Here is a 24,800-nt window from a genome sequence, read left to right as displayed (position 1 = left end):
ATTGAATAGGGCAAATAGTGGGGGAGCGTCCAAAACACGTGATGTAGGCGGAAAACTAGATTCTGCCGGCGGCGACGAAATTATCGCAGCTAATTGAATATGGGCCTAAATGTAAAAGTGATGGGGAAACATACAGGGGCTGATTCTGTGTTGGGACCATAATAAAAAAAAGAGCAAGTAACTGTGCACCATGGTAAAACCATGCTTCACTGCAGTTGGGGCATAGGAGCTCATTCAGACCCGGACGCTAAGCTGCGCTCTCGCAGCTAAAAGGGGCCGGGTATACAAATTCCGCGATCTCTCTGGTGTAAGGGCACCCTCTATATCTTAGAGAGCGACGGCACGCCCACTTTTCTCTCTCAACACACGTCATCTTCAGGAACTGTATGAATAATCTGAGCTGTACGCAGCGCTTGAGGTAGACCTTACCCCGCCGCAATCACTGCGATCACTGCAGGCTGAAATACAACCAAGTGACGTGTACCATGACACATCTTTGCTAATTATGCACACCCATAAAACGCAGTTTTGACGCCCAGACACGCCTGCGTTCGCAGCACCACTCCCCCGTTCACAAGCACCTTCCCCTGTTACCACCCACAAACGGCGCTATCTGTCACTCAAAGTGTCCATTCTGTGTACTACGAGCGCACAATTCCCGGACGCAGTGACTGGTTCACGCATGCGTACTTTGATGCATGCACAAACGTGCGATAATCACCCATATCGTGCGTCCGCAGCTTAGCTGGTCTGAATGAGCTCCATAGTTCAAATGTGCAGAGAGATAAAGATTTGGGAGGGGTGTGTCCAAACTGAAATCTAAACTATAGTGCAAGAATAAAGACGTCCAGCATTTGTGGGCTACATACAACAGCAGCCAATATTTACCCTGCATGCAAATAAAATGTACATATTTGCACCCTTTGTATTGCTACTTGGGTTGTCCAGGTGCACAGTTACTGGGTTGTTGTTTTTTACTTTGCTCCCAACTCAGAATCAGCCCCACAGTATTTAGTAGGAAATAACCTTTAAGTTATTGAGTTCAACTTGTCCTCACCACTTGTCTTTCATTTATGTACAAAATAAATTCTGTCTCCACATTTTCCAGCAGACGGTTCTTTTTTTATTGTTTTGTATTTATATTTTAAATGTTCAGTCTTAATTTTTGTTCTAATCTTTATTGTCATTTATATTCTAATGTGTTCCTCAATCTTTACTTGTATCGCAGTGTAGTTATTTAATTAGACTATTGTATTTCCCATGGTCACTCTTTATGCAATATATTAATTTCAATGCCTCTGTGAACAACTGTAAGATATAATTTATTATTTTAATGTATTTTTGTCTTAATGTTTATAATACAATATGTTCTGTGATCTGTATATATTAAGTCAAAAATATTCCTTTTTTATTTACTTGATACATAAATCAAGACTATAATTAATGTTTTATTTGTGCTATGGTTCATTAAGGTATTGCAGTCCCTTGTTTTCCTCATTAGCTGCTTTGTGACTTGTATATAAATAAGCAATAAACCACATATTATAGCAGAAACCAAGAGGAATTCAAGGATAAATATGTATGCAATGGGTTATAAAGCAGTGAAATTAAATACCGAATAGGGGAACATTTTGTTTTTTTACCAATTGCCGTCACGAAAGAGCAAATTATCCATACAGTACCATAAAACCAAAATATTTAAAAGCATTTTGCAACATCTTAGCAGTAAGCATTCAATGTTTTGTCTTGAAGCAAAAGATGAGATTGAATACTAACCAAAAACAATAAATCTATGGCTATACACCCTTTCTTTAGATGAGATAAGCTTGTACAGAGATACAAAAAAATGTGAAATCAATTAAGGGCAAGGTGGTGGTGGTGATGGAAGTTGTGGCGAAAAGGAGGAGCAAAATAAAAAATTAACCATGCAGTGTATGGGACTATAGCCCCAGGCCTCCACATAAAAATAGGCCCATCATCATGACAGCATGATGATGATCAGCTGGCCATACATTTGTATTTTCTTTCTCATGTGTAGCGGTATACACCATACTTATTTATTTTTATTTTCTCCTGGAGATGCAGCCAATCACTGAAGGGGGTGGGTTATGTACGTTGTCATGTTGCAAATGGAGACTTTATGAAGACAGATTCTCATAGAATCGTGCCCTAGGAAGTGGGTGAGATGCTAGAGTGACAGCCATTGGGAAGTCTGTTTTATGTTCAGGGAGAGTAGGTAAGTATGGTGCACACTAAAACACTAATACAACTTTAACACATACATCAAAATTCTGTGTATTTGCACGTGAACGCGCATTGACCCAGGATATTGGTATGTGTAAAAAGAAACAATCCTATACGAAATTGACAGACCTGGCAATGTCCCGTATTGTAAGTCTGAAAGGAGGAATTAGTGTTACGGTGCTTACACACGGTCCAACTTAAAATAACTATATTAACAATAACGTTATCGTTTGATCGCTTATATTGTTCTTTTATTCAACCCCTCTAACAACCAAACGATGGTCGATGCACAGGCACGGATAGCGACCATCATCCGTGCATGCAGGCCAACCTGGTCGATAGCGATTGTTAATCGCGGGATCGTTAAGTCATTAGGGGGTTGGTGCATGTTGCGGATGTTCGATATCGAACATCCAGCACAGCATGACGATCAGACAATGATATCTAATCGTTGTCTGATCAACCCATGTGTACGGGCATAAGAATGTGCTGGTGAATAAATACACCAGACTGCAACAATACAATGTTATATTCTATTTATTAAACATAGCATTCAACAACATATCAAAGTAATTAAAAGATTCAAAATAAAATAAAAATCATACATAAAAAAATATTTTACACAAAATACATCAGATATAGATAAACATCCTGTTCTGTTAAAAATCCTCAATTACTGTAGGTTACAACACCTACAGCTTAAATAATGTTTTATGTGGACTGCAACAGTAACCCAAAAGATATGGCAACACTGTAGGGCAGTGGTTCCCAAACTTTCTTGAATCATGGTGCCCTAGAGAATCAGCATTTTTTCACAGCACCCCTAGGGTAACAGTTTCCTATTGAGAAATTCAGCAAAGATTATTAACTTGAGTAAATTGTGTTTACCTGTCATCCTTCAGTTCAGTTACTGTATGTGGAGGTGGACCGAGTTGTGTTTCTGTTTGTCCCACATATTTCATGTTTGGCAGCCACTCGTTTTTCCTATTACATTGACCATAAATAGTTTGATTTGGCCCTGGGCCACCAGCCCGCGGCACCCAGTTTGGGAAGCACTGCTATAGAGCTTTATAAAAGTAGATACATGTATTCAGGTGCTTATTAAATGGATACAGTCGTCAAGTTTATATAACAATGCACCTGTTAACACTCAAAACATCACAAATGTCTTAGTGTTGCAATAAATAGTGAAAATACATTCACAACCAGATCCGTGATCAGTGAGGGCAATGGGCACTCTTAACATAGCAGCAAGTGCAGCTCATGCTTGATTATATTGACGGTGTCTCGGAGCTGCAGCAAGTTATAATTGTGAATGTCCAAAGCATTATCCTAGTATATAGGTATTGTGGGAACTTTTTTTGAAACAGCGGGCCGTAGTGGCTCCAGACACGGGCAAGCAGGTCCGTCGCCCGGAGCGCTACTGTTTCCGGAGAGCGCAGGAAACGCCCACCTCCCTCCCAGCGCTATGGGCTATATTTAAGCTCAGCTGGGAGGGAGCGGAGGAGGGAAGGGGCGGCAACGCAGGACGGCACTGGGCGCAGCTCAGCCTAGCGCCGGCAATGACAGCGGGCACAGTTCAATTAACAGCTCAAAAGTTAGCAGTAGAACTGCTTTGGTATACAATAGACGAAGTACCTTATGTTAATGTTTGCGCTGGTGTAATATCCCTCTCTTCTGGCTTTTGAGCAGCCCGGTGGTGATGAGCAGCTTTCGGTGCACAATGGTTCAATGTACCAGGTTCCTGCTGTTTCACCTATCGGTTATACCCCTTTTCAGAGCTGTAACTAGGCATTTTGGTGCCTTGAGCCATAAAAAGCATTGGCCAAAAAAGGGGCGTGACCACATGGGGAAGGGGTCTGACATATCTGATGACCCGTACAATGATGAAGGGGTATGATCCCCTTGTACCAGTGTTATCTTAGTGTCACTGCCAAATACAGTGTGAATCCAGTGGCTGCAGTGATGATACATAATAATTATGCAGTATAACTCACCAGCTCTAGATATAGGAGAGCGCTGGTGAAGCTGCTACACTATTTTTTAATCAGAACAGCCATGCACAAGCCTGGAGCCGGCCTGTAGATCACTGAATGAAGCTATAAAAAGAGTGTAGTGTATATGCAGCAAACGGGCATATCTAGAAATGTTTATGGGCCCCATAGCAAAACTTTGAAGGGCCCGCCCCTAATCACTTGTCAACCAGAGTGTATACATATATATATAAATATATATACTTGTGTGTGTGTGTATATAATATATATATATATATATATATATATATACAAATATATACAGTGATCGCACAGAATGAAAAAAAATGAGTCCCAGGGACCCCTTGCTTTGAAAAATGGGGATCCTGCTCCATTATTTCTGGGTACCATTACATATTATAGGGGGTGAGGGCAGTTAGCAGTTGGGACAGTGCTGGGGGCAGGTAGCAGTTGGGGTAGAGTTTGGGAATAAAGGCAGGGAGAGGTTAGGGTAGAGCTGGGGTAGAGAGGATTAAGAGCAGGCAGTGCTGGGGATAGGGAGGGGGTAAGTGCAGACAGCAGCTGGTGCAGTACTGGGGGGCAAGGAGTGGGTTAGGACAGGCACTACTGGGGAGCAAGTTGGGCAGGTAGTGCTGGGGGTAGAGAGCGGGCAAGGGTAGATGGCAGCTGGGGCAGTACTGGGGGGCAAAGAGTGGGTTAGGGCAGGCAGCACTGGCGGTAGGGAAGGGGCATTGGTAAATAACAGCTGGGGCAGTACTGGGAGGGCAAGGAGGATTTAGGGGCAGGCAGTGCTGGGGCTAGGAAGGTGGTAAGGGTTGATAAAAGGTCAGCTTAAAGTTGTAGTAGTTGTAGTAGCAGCTGGCCTCCCCCCCCCCATATATAGGCACCAGGTGGCATGAACTCTGTAATTAATTTGGTGCTACCTGCCCTGGCTTTACACCCCCTTTTGGCAGCTCGCCCGCCAATCTTCACTTAGCATTAGCACTGCAGTACCAGCAGCCACAGGAAGTTATCCTCAGCCCCCCACCACCCGCCATAGCCACAGCACCAAACAGCCAAATTTAGTTTAGTAATCCTCTAGTGTCGGGCCTATCTCCCTCCTGGGGCCGGGACCTTTCTCCCGCCGGGGCCGTCCTGCCGCCGGGTCCTGGGGCCTTCCTGCCACCGGGCGCCAGTAGTGCCGGGTGCTGCAATATCAAAGGAAAGGCGCTGCGTCTAAACTTGGGCTGGCTGGCTCCACCTCCACTCTTTATAGTCCTCCCGGGCCAGGGGAATCATTTGATCAGGAGCCAGGGGATTGGCCGCAGCAGCGACGGCAATTCTCATGGGTGGTAGTTTCGCCTATGGGTGTGGGGGGTTGCTTGCTGGGCCGGTGGGCCCCCTAAGCCACCGGGCCCTATAGTAAGCACACCCCTTGCAACCGTCGGGGTAAGTGCCTAACCCTAACTGTCGGAGTAAGTGCCTAACCCTGACACTAACCATAAAAAAAAAAAATGTGTCGACCATTTGACTATATGAGTGTTGACCGTAAGACCATGTCGACCTTCAGTAAATGTCGACTTTGTTACTAGTCGACCTTTAGTGTGTCAACCTTCAGACCCTGTCGACTTTCAGTCCCTGTTGACCTACTGCCTGTCGACCTTCAGTACCTGTCGACATATTGCCTGTCGACCTTCAGTCCCTGTCGACACACTGCCTGTTGACTTCCAGTCCCAGTCGACCTATTGCTTGTTGACCTTCAGTACCTGTCGACCTGTTGCCTGTCAACATTGTCCCTGTCGACATACTGACTGTCGACATTCAGTCCCAGTCGACCTATTGCCTGTCGACCTTCAGTACCTGTCGGACTATTGTTTGTCGACCTTCAGTACCTGTCGACCTTGTTACTAGTCAACCTTTAGTGTGTCGACCTTCTATCTATTGCCTGTCTATCTTCCATTGTTTACCTGAACATTGTCTATCTAGACCAGCGGTTTTCAACCGCTGTGTGCCGCGGGCGGTTGTTCAGTGTGCCGCACTGCCGTCGGTGCCGGCAGTCAGATCCGCTGATCAGTACTGCAGTCTGTGAGGCCATGACCTCTATAGACACGGCGGCGTGACATCAGAGGTCACGCCCGCCTGCTCACTTAGCCAGTCATCACACCTGCTCAACCAGCCTGCCCGCCCGCTTGCTCCACCAGCCGGCCGCCCGCACTCTGCTCACAAGCCGGCCCACCCGCTCACTTAGCCAGTCATCCCGCCCGCTCAACCAGCCCGCCCGCTCCACCAGCCGACCCGTCCGCCCGCACTCTGGTGTGCTGACAGCGCAGCACTGTAAGCCGATGAGGCACAGGTAGGTGCCAAAAAATGTGTATTTATTCATAAATAAATATACAAGGGGTTAATGTGGGAGCTAGTGTGACTTGTTTTTTGGGGGAGCAATGTGTTTTTATTTTTTCTGTAGGGGTCAGCCAATGGTGTGGGGGTTTTTTTGTGTGGGGAGCAATGTGGTTTATACTTATTCTGTGTGGCCTGGCAATGTTTTATTTTTTTTTTTATTTGTTTCTGTGGGGGTCAGCCAATGTGTTTTTTTTCTGTGGGGCTCAATGTATGTGTTTTATTCCTGTGGGGGACAATTTATGTGTTTTATTTCTCTGGGTCCAATGTGTGTGCATTTTATTCCTGTGGGGGTCAATGTATGTGTATTTTACTCCTGCGGAGGCCAATGTAGTGTGCTTTTTTTATGTGGGAGACAACATGTATGTTTTTTCATTGGTCGCGCACGCCGCATCACCGGATGGTGTGCCTTGGCAATTTTAAAATCTTGCACAGCGTGCCTCAAGTTGAAAAAGGTTGAAAATAGCTTATCTAGACAATGTAGACCCAATGATCCACACCAGGTGGAGAAGGGGTATGTCCTGGCTCTGACCTGTTTTGGAACTGTGTTCCGAATATCGGGTCAGACCCTGGACTTAGGGCCAAATTCAATTAGTTGTAGCAGGCGAAAAGTGTTCGCCGATGATATCTTTTTGCCGCATTCGCCTGTTTTGAAGTGAATTTTTCGCCTACTTTCTCAGTGCACGCTCCTGCTTTTCGCCCTATTCAATTGCAAACCGCGAAAACACAAATGCGCGAAAACTGCCAATGGAGAAACTAGCGAAAAGTACTGCATATTTTGGGGAAATCAGTCTGCACTTTATAAATAGCCTGACACTAGAAATCAATATAGAAGTGTATTAATAGTCCTAATGAAAGTATTTTGGGGTTCTTAAATTGTGTGAAATGACTGTTAAATGCACATTTGTATATATCCTCTATTGGGAAAAAGAATAGTTGTAGTTAAATTGGGGATACATTTAAATGGGTGCTAGTATAGTTTTTTGCCTATAAAGTGCAGTTTTAAAAAATTTTAAAAATACACCCGCTGCAACCACCTGAAAACTTAAAAAACACCTATCACCATCCATACAGGCGATGATAGGTGTCAAAAACAACCAGCGGGAGTGCGTGTCGCTGGTCATTTTTGACCTATTACTGGACGATATATGAACGATTAATGAGCGATTGAACGATAACGATGTCATAAGCGTTCAATCGCTCATTTTAATCGTCTAGTATGTACGCACCTTAAGTATGCTGTACGGTAAGACAGACTAAAACGTAGAGAAGATAAACTCAATGGTTGGGGTGATGGGGACAGACTGAAAAGATGAGCAAAAGAGATGGGTGACAGAGATGGACAAGGGAAGGGAGAGGGTGAATGAGAAATGATAGCTAAGGGGGAGAGAGAGACCGGATAAGAGAGGGACAGAGACGCAGACGGAGGAAGAAGGGGGACGGAGATGGGAAGGCTGGGGAAAGAGAGGGAAAAAACGTTGCTGGTGACGGAAAGCTCAGCTTTTTGTCACTTACGGCTCTATTTACTAAGCAGTGTTAGGAGCAGTGAAAAGTGAAGCGTGAAAAGTGATAAGGTGCCAGCCAATCAGCTCCTAACTGCCATCTCACAGGCTGTGTTTGAAAATGACAGTTGGGAGCTGATTGGCTGGCACCTTATCACTCTTCACTTTTCACTTCTCCTAACACTGCTTAGTAAATAGACCCCTTAGGGCTCTATTTACTACAATCAGAATTTTGAATGCAGATTGTAGTGTGATATTACGGACTGAATTCGCATTGCGAATTCAGCCAATATCACAGGGATTTACTAAAAATCCTATGCAGGGACAGAGCTTGCAATAAAGCTCTGTCCCTGCGAATCCCCTCCGCACATTTATCACAGTATTTTTGAAAAAAAAAATACAGTGACAAGTGCCCGCACATGCAGCGGCTGCCGCTAAGCCCCGCCCTAATGCTAAGCCCCGCCCTCTGCAATCGCAACCCCCCCATGCCCCCCCCTCCCTTAATTGCACTTACCTCTGGTGATCGGGCTCTGGTGATGTCCTCCATGGCTCCGGTCAGCTGACATCCCATCCTGCACTGGGACCCTATCAGGTGACAGCTGGGCCCCAGAGCAGGATGGGAGACCAGCTGACCGGAGGGAGGACATCACCGGAGCACCGGTCTCCGGTCTCTGGACTGAGGTAAGTAATTTTTTTTTCTTACAATTTTTTTTTTTTTTTTGCAGTATATCAGCATAGACCACACAGCTGATTACTAGGGCCGGGCCCGGGCTCTGCTCTGCCTGTTAGAGCGGAGCAGGAGTCTGGTAGAGACCCTGGATAACGCCACCTCCCAGGTGGCGTTATTATCACAGGGCTTCCCCCGGTAATATTTTCACAATTTATTTTTAGTAACTATCAGGCAGATCGCATTTTCCATTACATTGATGGGAAATGCGAGCTGATTACTTAAAATAAGTGATAATTAGGGGTTGGAATAGGATTTTACGAATTCTACTCCAATTGCCCTTTAGTACCTTTAGGTGAAACTAAAATAATGTGAAAAAGAGTGTGAAAACACCCTTTTTCACTTTATTTTAGTAAAAATAATGATAATAAATAGAGCCCTTAGTAAGTGCCCATCACACTTCGCTGGCACTGCTGCAGCATTATTGACAGAAGCAGAAGGCGCCCCTGGAGAAATCTGTGACTTATCCACTATCTGCTCTGTAGTACATTTTGGAGAAGCAGTAATAAAATCTTTATTTGGTGAGCGAAAAAGCTGTAAAAAGGGTTTATTATAAATGCTTCATACATATGCACCATTGTGTCATATACAAATATTTAAATGGCAATATAGTAAATGTTTAATCAAATTTCAGTTTCAGTCTGATTTATTTTTTATTCATGCAAATAAATTATTGTTATCTTTTACATTCATGCATAGAACATGTTTACGTATATTCTTGCACTAGACTAGACCATAACCTTATATACACATCTCTATATGATATATTGACATTCTTTATGTTATCACCTTTGCTATAAGAACATTAATATTATGTATGCTTTAATTAATTAGATTTTTAGGAGATAGTCTGTGTGCATCATTAAATTAGAGAACTCCTTCTGCTGTAATCTCTTGACTGATTCCATAGCCAGTTTTAAAATTAAAATAGATCTCCTTTTGCTAGACCTCATAAATCCAATCACTGTGGCCTGTGTTTCCACATACATTGTAAACCCCACCTTTTAATCCCCTCAATAAACACATAATAGACAATATTTTGGTGTATTGATATTACCGTGACACTTATGTAGTTATTGCTGTCTTAAAAATAGTGTTTTTCTATGATATTAATTTGATTTGTGCAGATTTCACTGTAGCTCATTATCTTGTCTAATGCATATTAATTAAGCCTCCTATTATTATCTTCCACACAAAGAATGAACAGCCAATCTTTCTTATCTGCTCAGCCAAGGCCAGGAAATCTGCATCTTCTGGTGCAGAATTTGGCCTTAGGACGCCCAGAAAATGGCAACACACCCGTTTCCAAGAACACAGGCCGGCGGTGCCCCCAAATACCCACGGACTACGAGGATGAACGTGGAACGGGTTCTGCGCATATGCAGTTCACCCACCATCAGTTTAGTGCTTAAACCATCGCGGTTTATGTACTAACCAGCAGATGACTTGAAGACTTGCTCATCGAAACCAGCTCACAAGGGCCAGCATCACAAGGGCCAGAATCCTGTGCAAGAATTTTTGGAGTGCCGTCTCCTTCCTGTCTATTTAAGTGAAACATTACAATGCCAAATAATGCCCCAGTTAACAATGTGTGCCTACAGTAGTGCTGCATCTCTATAGCTCCAGCCCACTGTGTTTCTCCAGCTCCAGGCCCATTGCACCTCACCAGCTCCCCTGCGTCTATCCAGCTCCAAACCCCCTACATCTCTTCAGCTCCGCCCCTTCTGATTCTCTAGCCCCCTTGTGTCTCTACAGCTTCAGCCCCCCTTGTGTATCTTCAGCTCCAGCCCCCTTCTGTCTCCAGCCTCAGTCCTCCTGTGTCTCTACAGCCTCCTTGTAGCTCCTGTTCCTCTGCCCAGCTGGCTCCAAGTCCTGTGCCCTGAAGTGGCGTGGTATGATATGATGATGTCTTGCTTGTTGCCCAGTGCTTGCAATAAACAGGAGGAGGCTAGCTGCAGGGACGGCTGGACCACCACAGTCAGCAGGTGACATTACTGTCAGTGAGTCACCGGCTATCCCTCTGTGCTAATCCAGCCCTGCCTGCCATCGGAATTCCGTACACCAATTGTTTGAGATTGGGCAGCATCCAGACTACAGTCTGCACTTCTGTTTTCTAGACTGTCAGGAGGAATCCTGGATGGGTGGTAATCCTAGATGGGAATTAGTCAGCTCTGCAGTGTGCATCTTATAGTCTCCCTAATGCAAAACCCCCAAATGAAATAGGTCAGTTTCAAACACATATCTAACCACCCAACCTAAAGACCCCATCAGTGAGTGTAGCAAATTAAGATCAATTGGCCTGCTCCTATCCTCAGGAAATTAAAAACCTCGTCATGAGTCCATCCTTTGGGCTTGATTCTAAATTGGGAGTAATGAAAATTAGAGCAAGTAAAGGCCCCCACAGTTTGCAGATTTATTGCCCGATTTTAGGATTTCCCGATCTAGCAATCTGCGCCCATACATTAAACATTTTTTTCAGTGGTTTGCAGATAGATTGCAGCAAACACAGATCTGCCAATCTTGAAAGGCCCATCATTTTACTAGTAACGGTCTGCAAATCTGCTGATCATGTCCATACACTACAGCCCCAATCGATCTGTGACATCCAACATGTTGGACAATCTGATTTAAAAATTCCAATCACTGTTTGGTTGCAATATGCGATCTGTGAAGCCCATACATTGCAGATTTTTATACACAATCGATTGCAAATTGCAGAATTGCCACAATCGATTGCTGATGTATGGGGGCCTTTACTGTGCTTCTGGACAAACAAAGGGGCACAAATAAATTGTTTTGCATACAGGATAAATACTGAATGTTTTTGCATGTAGCCCATAAGTGCTGGACAGCTTAAAGCCCCCCTATACATCAGCAATTGATTGCAGCAATTCTGCAATTTGCAATCGATTGTGTATAAAAATCTTTCCCTTTTTCAATCGATTGTGCCAATTCTGCAATCTGCAATCGATTGAAAAAGGGAAAGATTTTTATACACAATCGATTACAGATTTGCTGCAATCAATTGCTGATGTATGGGGCCCTTTAGTTTTGTTCTGCAATTTAGATCTGAGTTTGGACACACCCCTTCTCAAATCTAAAACTCTCTGCACATTTTAAATCTGCCCCACCTGCAGTGCAACATACATTAGTTTTGGCAAGTTGCACAGTTTATACTTGCCAACTTTACAATTCTCCTCTCCGGGAGTAAGATTGGAGAGAAGATGCTATGGACAGGTTTGGGGGGCGGGGCTGGACTGTAAACGTCATTAAGCCCTGGGTCCACGGGGCAAGCAGGGCTAAATGATGCCATTTGCGTCATTTTAGCCCCGTCCCCTCCCTACGGACAAATTCCCCATAAAATGTCCCCATCCTGCCCACTTCACTAGGAGGTGGGCAAGATGTGGGAGATCTGTCTACTCTTCCGAGGGTGCAGGGGGTTACCCGAAAAATCTGGAGCCTCCCGTGACTTTCGGGGGAGTAGGCAAGTATGGCACAGTTTACTTGCTCTTATTTGCTTTACTCCCACCTAAGAATAAGGCCATTGAAGCTCCTTGGAAAATTAATAAAGATTACACACTGATATACAAGTTTCATATATCAAATTAATCAGCTCAGTCTCTTGGTTGCATTGCGACTAAGACACATTTTCGGGTGAAAAAGATGCTCAGCGCTAGCAGAGTTGTATGGGATCTGGCGCACCAAGTGTGGTTGCTTGGCATGGAAGATGTATGAGGACACATCTGTATAACATCCTATATAATAGTAGACACAATGTACAGTCACTGATCAGACACCATTCACCCTAGAACATTTTTTTAATTGATCCCCATTTCACAATAACTATATAAAATTATATATGTTATTTATATATCTTTACTTTATCAAGATATTTCTCCTCTATTACCCTATTCCTGTCCATCTATCATGTTGTTGATAATTATGTAACACACACACACCTCTTATACACAACTCTATGTACACACTGTTCATGTGATAAACAGGGCAGGATTATAGGGGGGCAGTCACCCAGGGGCCCCCACACATTTGGGGGCCCCACATTGTGACAAACATACCCTCCCTGACCGTCTCTGATTCTCGACATCAGTGACAGCACAGTCACACTCACTTACAGTATGGACCGTGGCTGATGATGGAAGCCCCGCCCACTCGCTAACATACTGCCGCGATTCGTTGGTGTATGGATAGGGGCGGAGCCTAATGCCTTTAATTGCCCGCCCTAATCTGAAGCCTGCCTGAGGCTGCAAGTATGCAAAAACAAGTTTCATCTATGACCCAGAAGCCCCTCTGGTGTCCTTCTGCGCATGCATGTTTTGCATACCGATTCCATGGACACCGTGGCAGGCTGGGCCGGTGTGCAGGTTGCCATGTGCCCCCCGGGCCGCTCTATCGCCGAGTTACGCAGGCCGCCTCCTCATACAGCACAGGGGCCCTGGCGGTCTAGTGTTATACTGCTGCAGCCGCGGCTGTGTTCCGACTTTGACTGTCGACGGCAACTGCGGTCACATGGTTCCTCACTGTGTGTCCTACAGGGCTACAGAAGCCCTGTAGGTCCACAATTAACAACCAGGCAAATCTGTGATATGGCCATCCTGCCGCGCATAGGCGGCCATATCACACTGGGATGGGATGCCTGGAATACTATTGCCAGCTTGCTTGTGTGCGGCTGAGTGCACAGCAAACACGGGGGAGGGGAGTGGGGCAGCACCAGTGAGTAGAATAGGAGTGACACACGGCCGTCCTGCTGCTAGCAGCCATGTCACCAAGGACCCCCCGCCCTCACAGACTTTTTTGGTGCCCCTACTGCCCATTAATACCCCCTCCCCCCAAAAAAGACACTAAGATGGGAGCTTCATTCTTAATAAGAGGCTCCCATTATCAGTCATTTTAAAATAAATAAAGTGGCTCTTTAGATGTGGGACTACATTCCCTGCCACAGTTTTTATATATCAGGGCATGCTGAAATGTGTTAGGCATGCTGGGATGTGTAGATCAACAGCAGCTAATGGGCAGCTTATTATTGCCCACCCCTTTGTCAATAGGCAACTCCCATATAGGAATGGCCATGGAAAGTCCACCCCTGGCTGCACCCTGATGTCTGAAAGGAAGCGGAGAGAAAAATTAGCAGGGGAAGAGCTGAAGGAAAGAAGAAGAACCCAGTTAAAGGAAAAGAAAGTGGAGAGAAAAGCAGAGTAAAAGAGTAAAAAAAGAAATCAAGGTAAGTGTATGTTTAGTATTGTACTTATCCTCTTATCAACATATGGTGGGAGGCAGGGGCGTTTTAAGAGAGGAGGGGGGCCGTGTGCAGCCTCCGTTTGGGCCCCCTCCTCTCTGTCAGCGGCTCAGCGCAATTAGCGCTGTAGATTTTGACTTCATGCCAGAATCTACTGCGCATGCGCTGGTCTCTGGGAAAATGGCGCTCATGCCTACTTTCCCGAGGACATCTTTTCTGCGCATACGCAGATTACTGGAAGGATGGCCGCCATCATTTTCCCACTGAGTGTTTGCTGCTTTGCCGCACCGGTCTGGAGCAGCACTTCGGGATCTTCGGAGAGGTAAGTATAATTTTAATTATGGGTGTGCGGTGTGAGCCCCCCTGGACCCAGGGGCCCGTGTGCACCGCACACCTTGCACCAATTATAAAGATGCCTATGAATTTAGTTTGGGGCAGCTAGCGCTCACTTTAGGATTTTGAGTCTATTAGCAAAAAAGGTGTGACTTACATAATATGTCCTAATAATCTACGGCTTATGGTAAATTAGACAAATATATAAATGAAAATAAAATTATGTTTAGAATATAAATAAATATAAAGCTATACAAATGACTAAGGAGACTGTTACTATTAAAGTGGTGGAGTTTTATTATAATTGTATGCTCGCATTGGAGACAGACAGACTTATAAAATACTAACGGGGAAACTTGAGGGGAGGGGATGACAGTGGGAGGGTATGTAAAAAAGGAGTTGTTTGTAAAAAGTTTAAAAACCTTTAAAAGGTAATTGGAATTCAAGATAAATAAAATATAAATGTTGGAGTGAAAAATAAAAAAATAAATAAAAATTGAATGTACTACAGATAAATTGATGTAAAATTGAAATGCCAAGGGAGAAAGTCTTATACATCCAGGTGGAATAGGTGAATAGAGCTCTGATGGTTAAGGAATGAGTTCAGAAGTGATAGCAGGACATTACCATTTTTCTAATAGATGCACTGCCGGTCAGCAGTACACGTGAGCGCCATTCGATTACACTTACCTCACCACCCCTTCATTGCTGGGTGAGACTGTCAGTTACTGCAGAACTGACTGTCAGCACCATCCGCAACTGCACTCTGAATCCCCGACAAGAAATTCACGTACAGCAGCATCTATTAGAAAAATGGTAATGTCCTGCTATCACTTCTGAACTCATTCCTTAACCATCGGAACTCCATTCACCTGGATGTATAAGACTTTCTCCCTTGGCATTTCAATTTTACATCAATTTATCTGTACATTCAATTTTTATTTATTTATTTTTTTTCACTCCAACATTTATATTTTATTTTATCTTGGATTCCATTTACCTTTTAAAGGTTTTTAAACTTTTTACAAACAACTCCTTTTTTACATACCCCCTCTCACTGTCATCCCCTCCCCTCTTGTTTCCCCGTTAGTATTTTGTAAGTCTGTCTCCAATGCGAGCCTACAATTATAATAAAACTCCACCATTTTAATAGTAACAGTCTTCTTAAAGTCATTTGTATAGCTTTATATTTATATGTATTTAAATTCTAAACATCATTTTATTTTCATGTATAGATTTGTCTAATTTACCATAAGACCGTAGATTATTAGGACTTATATTATGCAAGTCACACCTTTTTTGCTAATAGACTCAAAATCCTAGTGAGCGCTAGCTGCCCCAAACTAAATTCATCTGTCTATCTAGGAGAGTGGTGACCTCACCAGCTATAGCCGCTCCCAAACCCACTCCAGTTTTATTTAGAAGAGCACACGATAGATAGGGATGTGCGCCGGACCATTTTTGCCGGATTTGGTTCTAATTAGTTATTTGGATTTGCCAAACTGGGTGACTGGCTTTGGATTTCGATTGTTTTACAAAAATTGACAAAAAAAGCTAAAATCACATAAATTGGTCTTTTTTTTGCTTCCTAGAGTATTAACCTCAATAACATTAATTTCCAGTTAATTTAGAACACCTCACAACGTATTATATTGTTTTTAACATTATTGGCCAAAGGTTGCAGTGAGCTGACTGGTTACTAAGCGACAAAGCAGCGGAACAACGACACAGACACCACAGTATAAAGCACATCTATGACACATTGCCACACAGCAGTGGAAGAAATGAAAAGTAGTGCACTCACCCAGTGGGGTACGGCCAGCAGAATCACAGTACTTGTTTACAAAGTGGGCTACGGCCCAAGGAGTCACAGTGCACAATCTTATTCACATTACACAGTACATAGTGCCCCTGATTCACATTACACCATAAAGTAGTGTCTCTTATTTATGTTACGACACACAGTAGTGCCCCTTTTACACAATGCCCACAGTAGTGACCCTTTTACACAATGCCCACAGTAGTGACCCTTATACACAAAGCCCACAGTGGTAATGCCCTAATACAATGCCCACAGTAGTAGTGCCACTTATACAATGCCCACAGCAATAGTGTCTCTTACACAATGCCCCCAGTAGTGGTGCCCCCTATGCAGTCCCCTTAGTAGTAGGGCCCCCTATGCAGTGCCCCCAGTAGTAGTATGCCCCCCATTAGCAGGCCCCCATTAGTATGCCCCCCATTAGCAGGCCCCCAGTAGTATGCCCCCATAAGCAGGCCCCCCCAGTAGTATGCCTCCCATAAGCAGGCCCCCAGTAGTATGCCCCCCATTAGCAGGCCCCCAGGAGTATGCCCCCCATTAGCAGGCCCCCAGTAGTATGCCCCCCCAGTAGTATGCCCCCCATTAGCAGGCCCCCCCAGTAGTATGCCCCCATTAGCAGGCCCCCAGTAGTAAGCCCCCCATTAGCAGGCCTCCAGTAGTATGCCCCCCATTAGCAGGCCCCCAGTAGTATGCCCCCCATTAGCAGGTCCTCCAGTAGTATGCCCCCCCAGTAGTATGCCCCCCATTAGCAAGCCCCCAGTAGTATGCCCCCATTAGCAGGCCCCCAACAGTAGACTCCTCCCAGTAGTAGGCCCCCCATTAGCAGGCCCCCATACACATACAAAAAAAAATCTTACCTGTATCCCCGCTCCAGCCGCCGTCCGCTCTGCTGCCACGCGACGAAGAGGGAGCCGGAAGACGGAGCTCCTGAGTGAGCTCCAGCCGGCTCCCTCCGTGCAGCAGCCAATGAGAGTCTGTGTGACTCTCATTGGCTTCTGTAACAAACACACAGCTGCCGCTGGTGGCTGTGTGTTTGTTCTGTGTAGGGCAGACCGCTATCACAGCGGTCTGCCCTACACTCGAGGAGCCCTGATGTCGGATTCTCTAGCGAGAATCCGACATCAGGCGGCCGCCGTTCGGTTCGGGGATCCGAGTCAGGCGGTAACACCCGAACAGGGTTCGGGTGGACTCGTAACCCCTATGTTCTGAGCGGTTCGGATTCCACAGAACGATAGATAACCCAACCTCATTTGTATGAAGATGCCTATGGTGAGAGGGAGTTCCTGTATGTAATATCTCTCTCTCTCTCTCTCTCTCTACTGACATTTGGGGGATATGTGCAAGGTGCTAATAGGGGTATTCAATATGGGAGCGAAAACATCGTTTTTGCGTTAATATCGCACCTATGACGTCATTATCGCAGGTTTTACTTTTACACCGTATTCAATTTCAAAGACTTATCGCAGGTTCGAAAAGTCTTTGATAAAAAACGGGGATAACTTTTCACCATTGAATAGGAGTCGAAAAAAAGTGCAGAATTGGGGTTTAGGGGTGCAGGCTTAAAAAAAATAGCCTGCACCCCTGGGAATGACATTTAAAAAAGAACTGTGTCAAAAAAAGTTGTAAAAAAAAAATATGGACACCCCAAAAAATTAATTAAAAAATTGGGGTGAAAAAAAAATGGGAAAAAATTATTTAACAATAGGGAAATAGGTTCAGGGCTATTCTGCAAGTATGCGGCAGGTGTTTTCTAGAATAGATTTATAGCGGCAGGTGCACAATTGCAGAATTTTAAAAAACTTACTTTAGGGACCTAAAAAATATGCTAGTACCCATTTTCATGTACCCCAAATTTGATGGGACCACTTAAAAAAACGAAAAAAATAACCTAAGTGCTCTTCTGCATCACTTCTTCAATGTCGGGAAAAAACACCTGCTGCGGCTATTTAAATCCCCAACTTTCAATTATAGGCTAAAACGGGGGTACCCATAGTGATACCCCATGTTTTTACAACTTTAGGGGGGTCCTACAATTTTTTTAAGGAGAAATTCGTAACTTTACGCAAATCCAACTTCGCAGGCTCCCGTTTTCGGTAATTTCATATTGAATACGGGGATAAGCGGGTGCGCGCCCGATACTTTAACGAAGGTAAAATCTCCGATATGAAACGTAAACTTCGACAGCGAAGTTTACGTTTCATATTGAATACCCCTCTAAGTGTCAAATGTGCCTTAACCAGTGCTATTTTATTCCTACATTCAACATCTGTATGTATGTTAGGTAACGTAGAGAAAATCACTTTTCTCTATGATATCTGCAAACATCTAATGATTTTGCCGTCACCATGCGATTGTATGGCGAAGGAAATCATGCAGATGTTGCTAGAAAACAATAAGCGCACTTTGTGGCTTACCTGCTGGCATGTATACTGTGCAGTGGCAGTGTCCGTGCCAGTACATCTGCGTAATGTTTTACGAGATGATAATGTATCTTTGAGATAATTAACACCAGGCCTATTTTCATTTTATTAATAAATATTTGTTATACCAAAAACCTCCATTTAAGGATGCGCCATTACTTATGTGCCAGTGCTCATGACTTGCCCCCCAGGCTAAAAGTTGCCAGCCAGCCCCTGCGCGGACATGATGCAGTATGCTGCGACCTTGCAGGTCAGTGGAAAGACCAGAGAAAAGGTAAGGGGCATAGAAGTCACTGCGTGAGGCCGTGGCAATTTTATTGATTGGGCCCTCACAACTTAGTTGCCCCGGGGCCTCCACATGTCTTAATCTGGCCCTGGTGATTAATACAGCCAACGCTCTGTGCACCATGGTCAATAATCAAACATTGTATTTATTACATAGCATTGGTTATCAGATGCTTATATATAAAACCTAACATTCAGGATGTTTCAATATACAGACAGACATACAGTATCCCCTTACTGGACTATGGTTTCTGTAAAAAATAGATAATGTTTGAAGAGACGTGCACCTTACCACTGCTGATAGGATAGGGGATGTGTCATTCAAATTTGAACTATCGTGATTGGTCGCAACTAGGTTTTCACTAATTGATCATACAAGTGGCGGAACTTGTCAGTGGTGGGCCCAGGTGCAGAAATTTGATTTGGGCCCCCCTCCTCCGCCCTACACCAAGTTCAAAGTGCAATGGGTAATAGGAAGAGGCAAGAGGTACACAAAGAGAGGCAAGAAGGTGACAGGGAGAGGGAAGAGGCAGTGGGTGATGGGAGAGGGTGAGGTGACAGGGAGAAGCAGTGGGTGATAGGGAGAGAGTGACAGGGATAGTTGACGGGCAATGGGTGAAAGGGAGAGGCAGTGAGTGACAGGGAGAGAGTGATAGGTAGAGGTGACAGGGAAAAGCAGTGGGTGAGAGGGAGCAGGTGACAGGGAGATGCAGTGGGTGCTCAACACATTATGCTACACTGTAGTACCTCCCACATTATGCCACCTGTAGTGCCCACACATTATGCCACCTGTAGTGCCCACACATTATGCTGCTTGTACTGCCCACACATTATGCCACCTGTAGTGCCCACACAGTGTACTCACCAGGAGCATCCACAGGCAGCCGGCAGAGCAGCAGTCACAGCCTCACAATGAGTCACACCCACGAGGCTGCGCTGCTGCAGGGTCAGAGGAGCATGTGATGGGCTCCTCCAATCAGAGCTCAGCACATGATCCTCTGACCCCACTGCAAAGACTACTGGGATTTATTACCCAGGAATGGGTATGAAATACCGCCGGCCGCATGGTTCGATTCCCGTCAGTGGCAGGCCGACATCAGCAGAGTTCCGAGCAGCGGAAGCCCGACAGCGCTGGAAATCCCGATACCAGCAGCAACTGACCAATTGGTCCTACTGTTGTTGACAAATCTACTAATGTCACAAATTCAGGTAGTTATAACTTATAGGATAGCAACCGGAGACTAAATACCACACATGTCTGTCATTTACATATGGAGGGCGGACATGCATGCATAAAAAAAAAAAATTGCCTTTTTAGATAATAATTTTATTTATATGTAGTGCTTTTCAGAAATCATGAACATAATACAGAGGTTTATATGTGCAGGAAATACAGAAACCAATAAACATAATACAGGGTTGATGCAACCATTTTGGATCACAAATTCCAATGATTATTTATCCTACCCATAAATCTTCCAGGCAAGGCAGCCATCTTCCACGTACTACATAAGTTACACTGAGTGGAATAGGCAATGCCTGGAAGAGATGACATAATGTGGTAGCTACAGCATGGTAAAGTGAGAATCACTTACGGACATGCCGGGCAGCACCCCAAGTGCTGCCATTCACCAAGCAGTGTCCGCTGCTCTGCCATTTTCCCCACCCACGGGACATTGTGCTGTGCCCTGCCCTATTTCTGAAGGGCAGAAAGCATTCTGCCCTCCAGCGAGCCCCCACATGCAAAATATTTTTTATGTATTTGCACCCCTTTACGGAGGATAGATGTATGTGAATACATCTGTAGTATATCCTTAGGGATAGGGTCAAGATGAGGACCATATCCCAGAATTCTGAAACTACAGATATTCCCACCATAAGTGTAAAAGGTAAGATGATGACAGGTTTATCGAATGTAATTTTGTACCAGCTAGAATAGATCTTATATGCATTTTCCCTAATATTAGTATTAATTAGAGATGTGCGCCAGACCATTTTTGCTGGATTCCGCCGTGACTGGATTTGGATTCACATTTTTTTTTTCAAAAATGTACAATAAAACCCCCAAATCACATAATTTGGACCTTTTTATGAACTTAGGGGGTCATTCAGACCCACTCGCGAGCGGCTGTCCGCTCGCAAGTGGGTCGATGGTCCCCACTGTGCATGCGCATGACGGAGGGAGCTCCGTCGTGCGCATGCGCGAGATCCGACGAGCGAAGGACTTTCCTTCGCTCGGAGTGTCTCATCAAAGGGGGCGTGCTGTCGATGGTGACTGACAGCACGCCCCCTTTGGTGGGCATGCCGGGGGCGTGCCTGCCAGACGGAGGCATTCCCAAGGGAACGCCTACCGTCTCAAGCCGGCCCCACTGACATCACTAGTGATGTCAGTGGGAGTGATTTTGGCTCTGATAGAGCCAAAATCACTCCTGGCCTTGCGGTTGAAAAACCCAACTGCAGGCTTTTACTCGCAGTTCCGATGGTCGCGATGGACAAGACCATCGCGACCATCATTCTGCACGCTTGTATATGCTGTGGGTGGTGACCCACAGCTCTACGAGTGTCCAGGAGGACGCTCCATATTAATGGAGGTGGGCCCTGATTCAGAGCGAGCGCTCTGGTCAGAGCGTCCGGCTCTGAATCAGGGCCTTAGAGTATTATTGACCTCAATAACGTTAATTTCCAGTAATTTCCATTAAATTTTGATCAGCTCACAGTATTGTTTTCACCAATATTGGCTGCAGCGAGATGGCTGGTTACTAAGCGGCACAAACACATGGCAGTTTATAGCACATTTATGAAACCTTGCCACACAGCAGAATAGAAAAGTGGTGAAAGATGGAATTGTCCTTGGGCCCTCCCGCCCAACCTTATGTTGGTTATTGAATAGGACATGAACAGTTTAACAAACCAAGCAGTTCAGCAACAGGGATTGCCACTTTTTTGGCTGAAGTGCTTCATTTGTTTGGGCCCCCACAAAACAAGCTACCTATGTGCTTAAGGCAGCTAAGCTAACAGCTCTACTGTGGCAGGTTTCAGTTTACTCAAGCTGGCCAACTTGTCAGGCCAGGACACTGTGTTGGTTGACGCAGTCCCTGGCCTTGCCACTCCTGGAAAATGGGGCAGACACGCCCCCACTTCTGAGAACGCTGGCTGCCCCAACCCCCGCTCCGCCCCTTAAATGCCTCTGCCTGTCAGTCAGGCATAGACACAGATGGGGCTGTGTGCATTTACGCAGTACGCATTCTGCACACCCATGGAATGGGTCCTGTGCAGGCGCAGATTCCCGATAATTGGGATTCTGCAATCCACAGTGTTCTTGCCTGCACTGCTGAGTGAAAAGGTCTTGCATCATCATGAGAGGCAGAAGATGCCTCATTGACAGTTGCTGAGCCACCACTCAGAAATAAAGTCCAAGGCCTGAGTCTTTCTTTGCCACTGTGTGTGGTGAATAGCATGTTGGCAATTTTATGTTTTTCTGCAGCAGACTTTCCATTTATTAGAAGTGTTTTTTTCTTTTTCACTGTATACTTTTATTTGGTGTTAGATGCCCTGACTTAAACCTCTGTGCCCTTGAGTATCGGCTTCAGTAAATGACATTGAAGGACTAGTGTAGTTCTCATCATGACTGGTGGCAGCAGCTGCAGTGAAAGTATTTGGTTGCTTTTTTCTAAACTGATCGTTATCCATTTTTCAATTCAGAGACCACTGCGTGGCATCACAGGGCTTATAGATGCACGTGACGCGCATTAGGGTAAAGCGCACCAAACAATACAAACAATAGAACTTCTATATATATTTTATTATTTTTCTGTTTTTAAACTTGCAGCTCGGGTTAAACTGTGTGGATCACTGGGCTTACAGCGGCACGTGAAGAAAGTGCACTAGGATAAAGCATACTAAACAGTACAACAACAGCACTACAGTATATTTAAGTTTTCTGTTTTTGAACATTCAGCTCGGGTCAAACTGCATGGATCACAAGGCTAATAGAGGCATGTGAAGAAAGCGCACTAGGATAAAGCACAAAAAACAGAACTATAGTATATTTTATTTTTCTGTTTTTGAACTTGCAGCACAGGTTAAACTGCGTGGATCACAGGGCTTATAGTGGCACATGAAAAAAGTGCACTAGGGAAAAGCACACCAAACAGTACAATGTAGAGCACAATACAGCACAGCATAAATCAGCATGTGTGCTCCCTATACTTAGTCACTTTATATACACCACAGCCACTTGTGAGTCTGGAGTCTCAGCACTGCCAATACAGCAGAGTATAGCGCAGCACACAGAAACGTGCAGTGTGCTCCCTATACACAGTCACGTTAGAGTACAGCCACTCGTGGACACAGCACAGCCTTAGCTAATATAGCAGTGTATAGCGTGGCACACAGAAGCGTGCAGTGTGCCCGCTATACACAGTCACTTTAGAGAACAGCCACTGTGGACACAGCACAGCCTGAGCCAATACAGCAGTGTGTATCATGGTGAAATGGCACCGAGTCCGAGCTGCGGTGCCTTATATAGAATCCAAGTCCTGCGAGAATCCGACACCGGGAGGATGACGTTCGGCCTTGAAATGGGATCCGAGTCTGGCGGGGACACCCAAGTCGCGGCTCAGGTGGACTCAGATCCCCAGTGTTCGGAGCTGTTCGGATTCCTTGGAATCCGGACCACTCATATTATTTGTTAATGTGAGGCTAAGGCCTCTATTAATACTTAAGTGACCACTCCTCCTCCAGACAGGTCCCCTGAAGCTTCTCCCTGGCAGAGATACGGTTTTTAAACTCCTGTCTCAATTCCATGCTAGCTGACATATTTAAGTTGCAGGCTTGAAGATAACAGGCTAAGCCTGTGTCTGAGCAATAAACACTAAAATTAAAATGTTCAGATATTGATCATGAAGGTAAAACACATTTCTCAGTGCTAACCTGTGCTTTAACTGCGGCTCTGTTATAAAGTATTAAACCACTCCCCCCCCCCCACACACACACATGCAATCATTACAGTTAGAATAAGTCCCTTACACATTTTTAGGACAGAATCCTGATGAGATCAGATAGAGGTCAAAGAGCTGAAACTGCAGTCATTAGCATTTCTGGGATCACTGTCTGTAAATCAATCAGTGCAGTGCATTTCTGCAAATAAAGGCTGCCAAGTTGTCAGTCATTCTACAATATGTGCGCTCTGTTAGCGAATCACCTTCCTCCTAATTTGAAAAACTTCTGCAGAGGAGTTAGAGAAAGTCTCAACACTTTGTTTCATGTATATGCTTTAGCCCAGTAATACACAAGCTTTTTTGATATTTTAAGTTCAAATAGTGGCTTTACTTGCTTTTAAAGAGCTAAAAATACTATTTGCAAACACAACACATTTTGATAAAACGACAATGTTTTTGTGACTTTTTATCTGAAATAGTAATGATATTCGCATTACGGGCAGTAACAAGTGTCTAGGAGATCAATCATGGTTTCCAGACATTCCTCTATAACTGTAGGATTTAAAATAATTGTTGCCTGTTTTTGTACTAAGCCCGTTTTTGCAGTAATATAGTTTTTGATCTACTTACAGAAGCATGCATTGCCAGGCTCCGCAATATTCTCCAGTGGTTTTTTTCCTTGTTAAGCAGTAAGGTTACAGCACAAAGTTTTGCTTTATAACATGACTACTGATACTGGCATCAAATTGACACCGCAGAACGCTGGGCATGCTGCACTGCCTTTTGCAGCACAAAATGTAAACTTGATCAGAAAGGAACTGATCAGTTGGGTGTTCGGTAATGATTATGAAAGTTGGTTATTGGTGAAGTATAAGATGTTATGTTTAATGGAGTATGAGGAGTTAA

At 44.7% G+C, this 24,800-nt stretch overlaps 1 protein-coding gene across 2 annotated transcripts in view; it reads left to right on the top strand.

Annotated features, from left to right (window-relative positions):
* TPK1 (thiamin pyrophosphokinase 1) overlaps positions 1-24,800 on the top strand; it is a 702,648-nt gene that overhangs the window by 306,269 nt on the left and 371,579 nt on the right. The gene's annotated exons all lie outside the window — the stretch shown is intronic.

Source organism: Taudactylus pleione, unplaced genomic scaffold (genome assembly GCF_031769625.1).
Source record: "Taudactylus pleione unplaced genomic scaffold, aTauple2 ptg001044l, whole genome shotgun sequence".
Lineage (NCBI taxonomy): Eukaryota > Metazoa > Chordata > Amphibia > Anura > Myobatrachidae > Taudactylus > Taudactylus pleione.
This window is presented reverse-complemented; position numbering and strand designations above follow the sequence as displayed.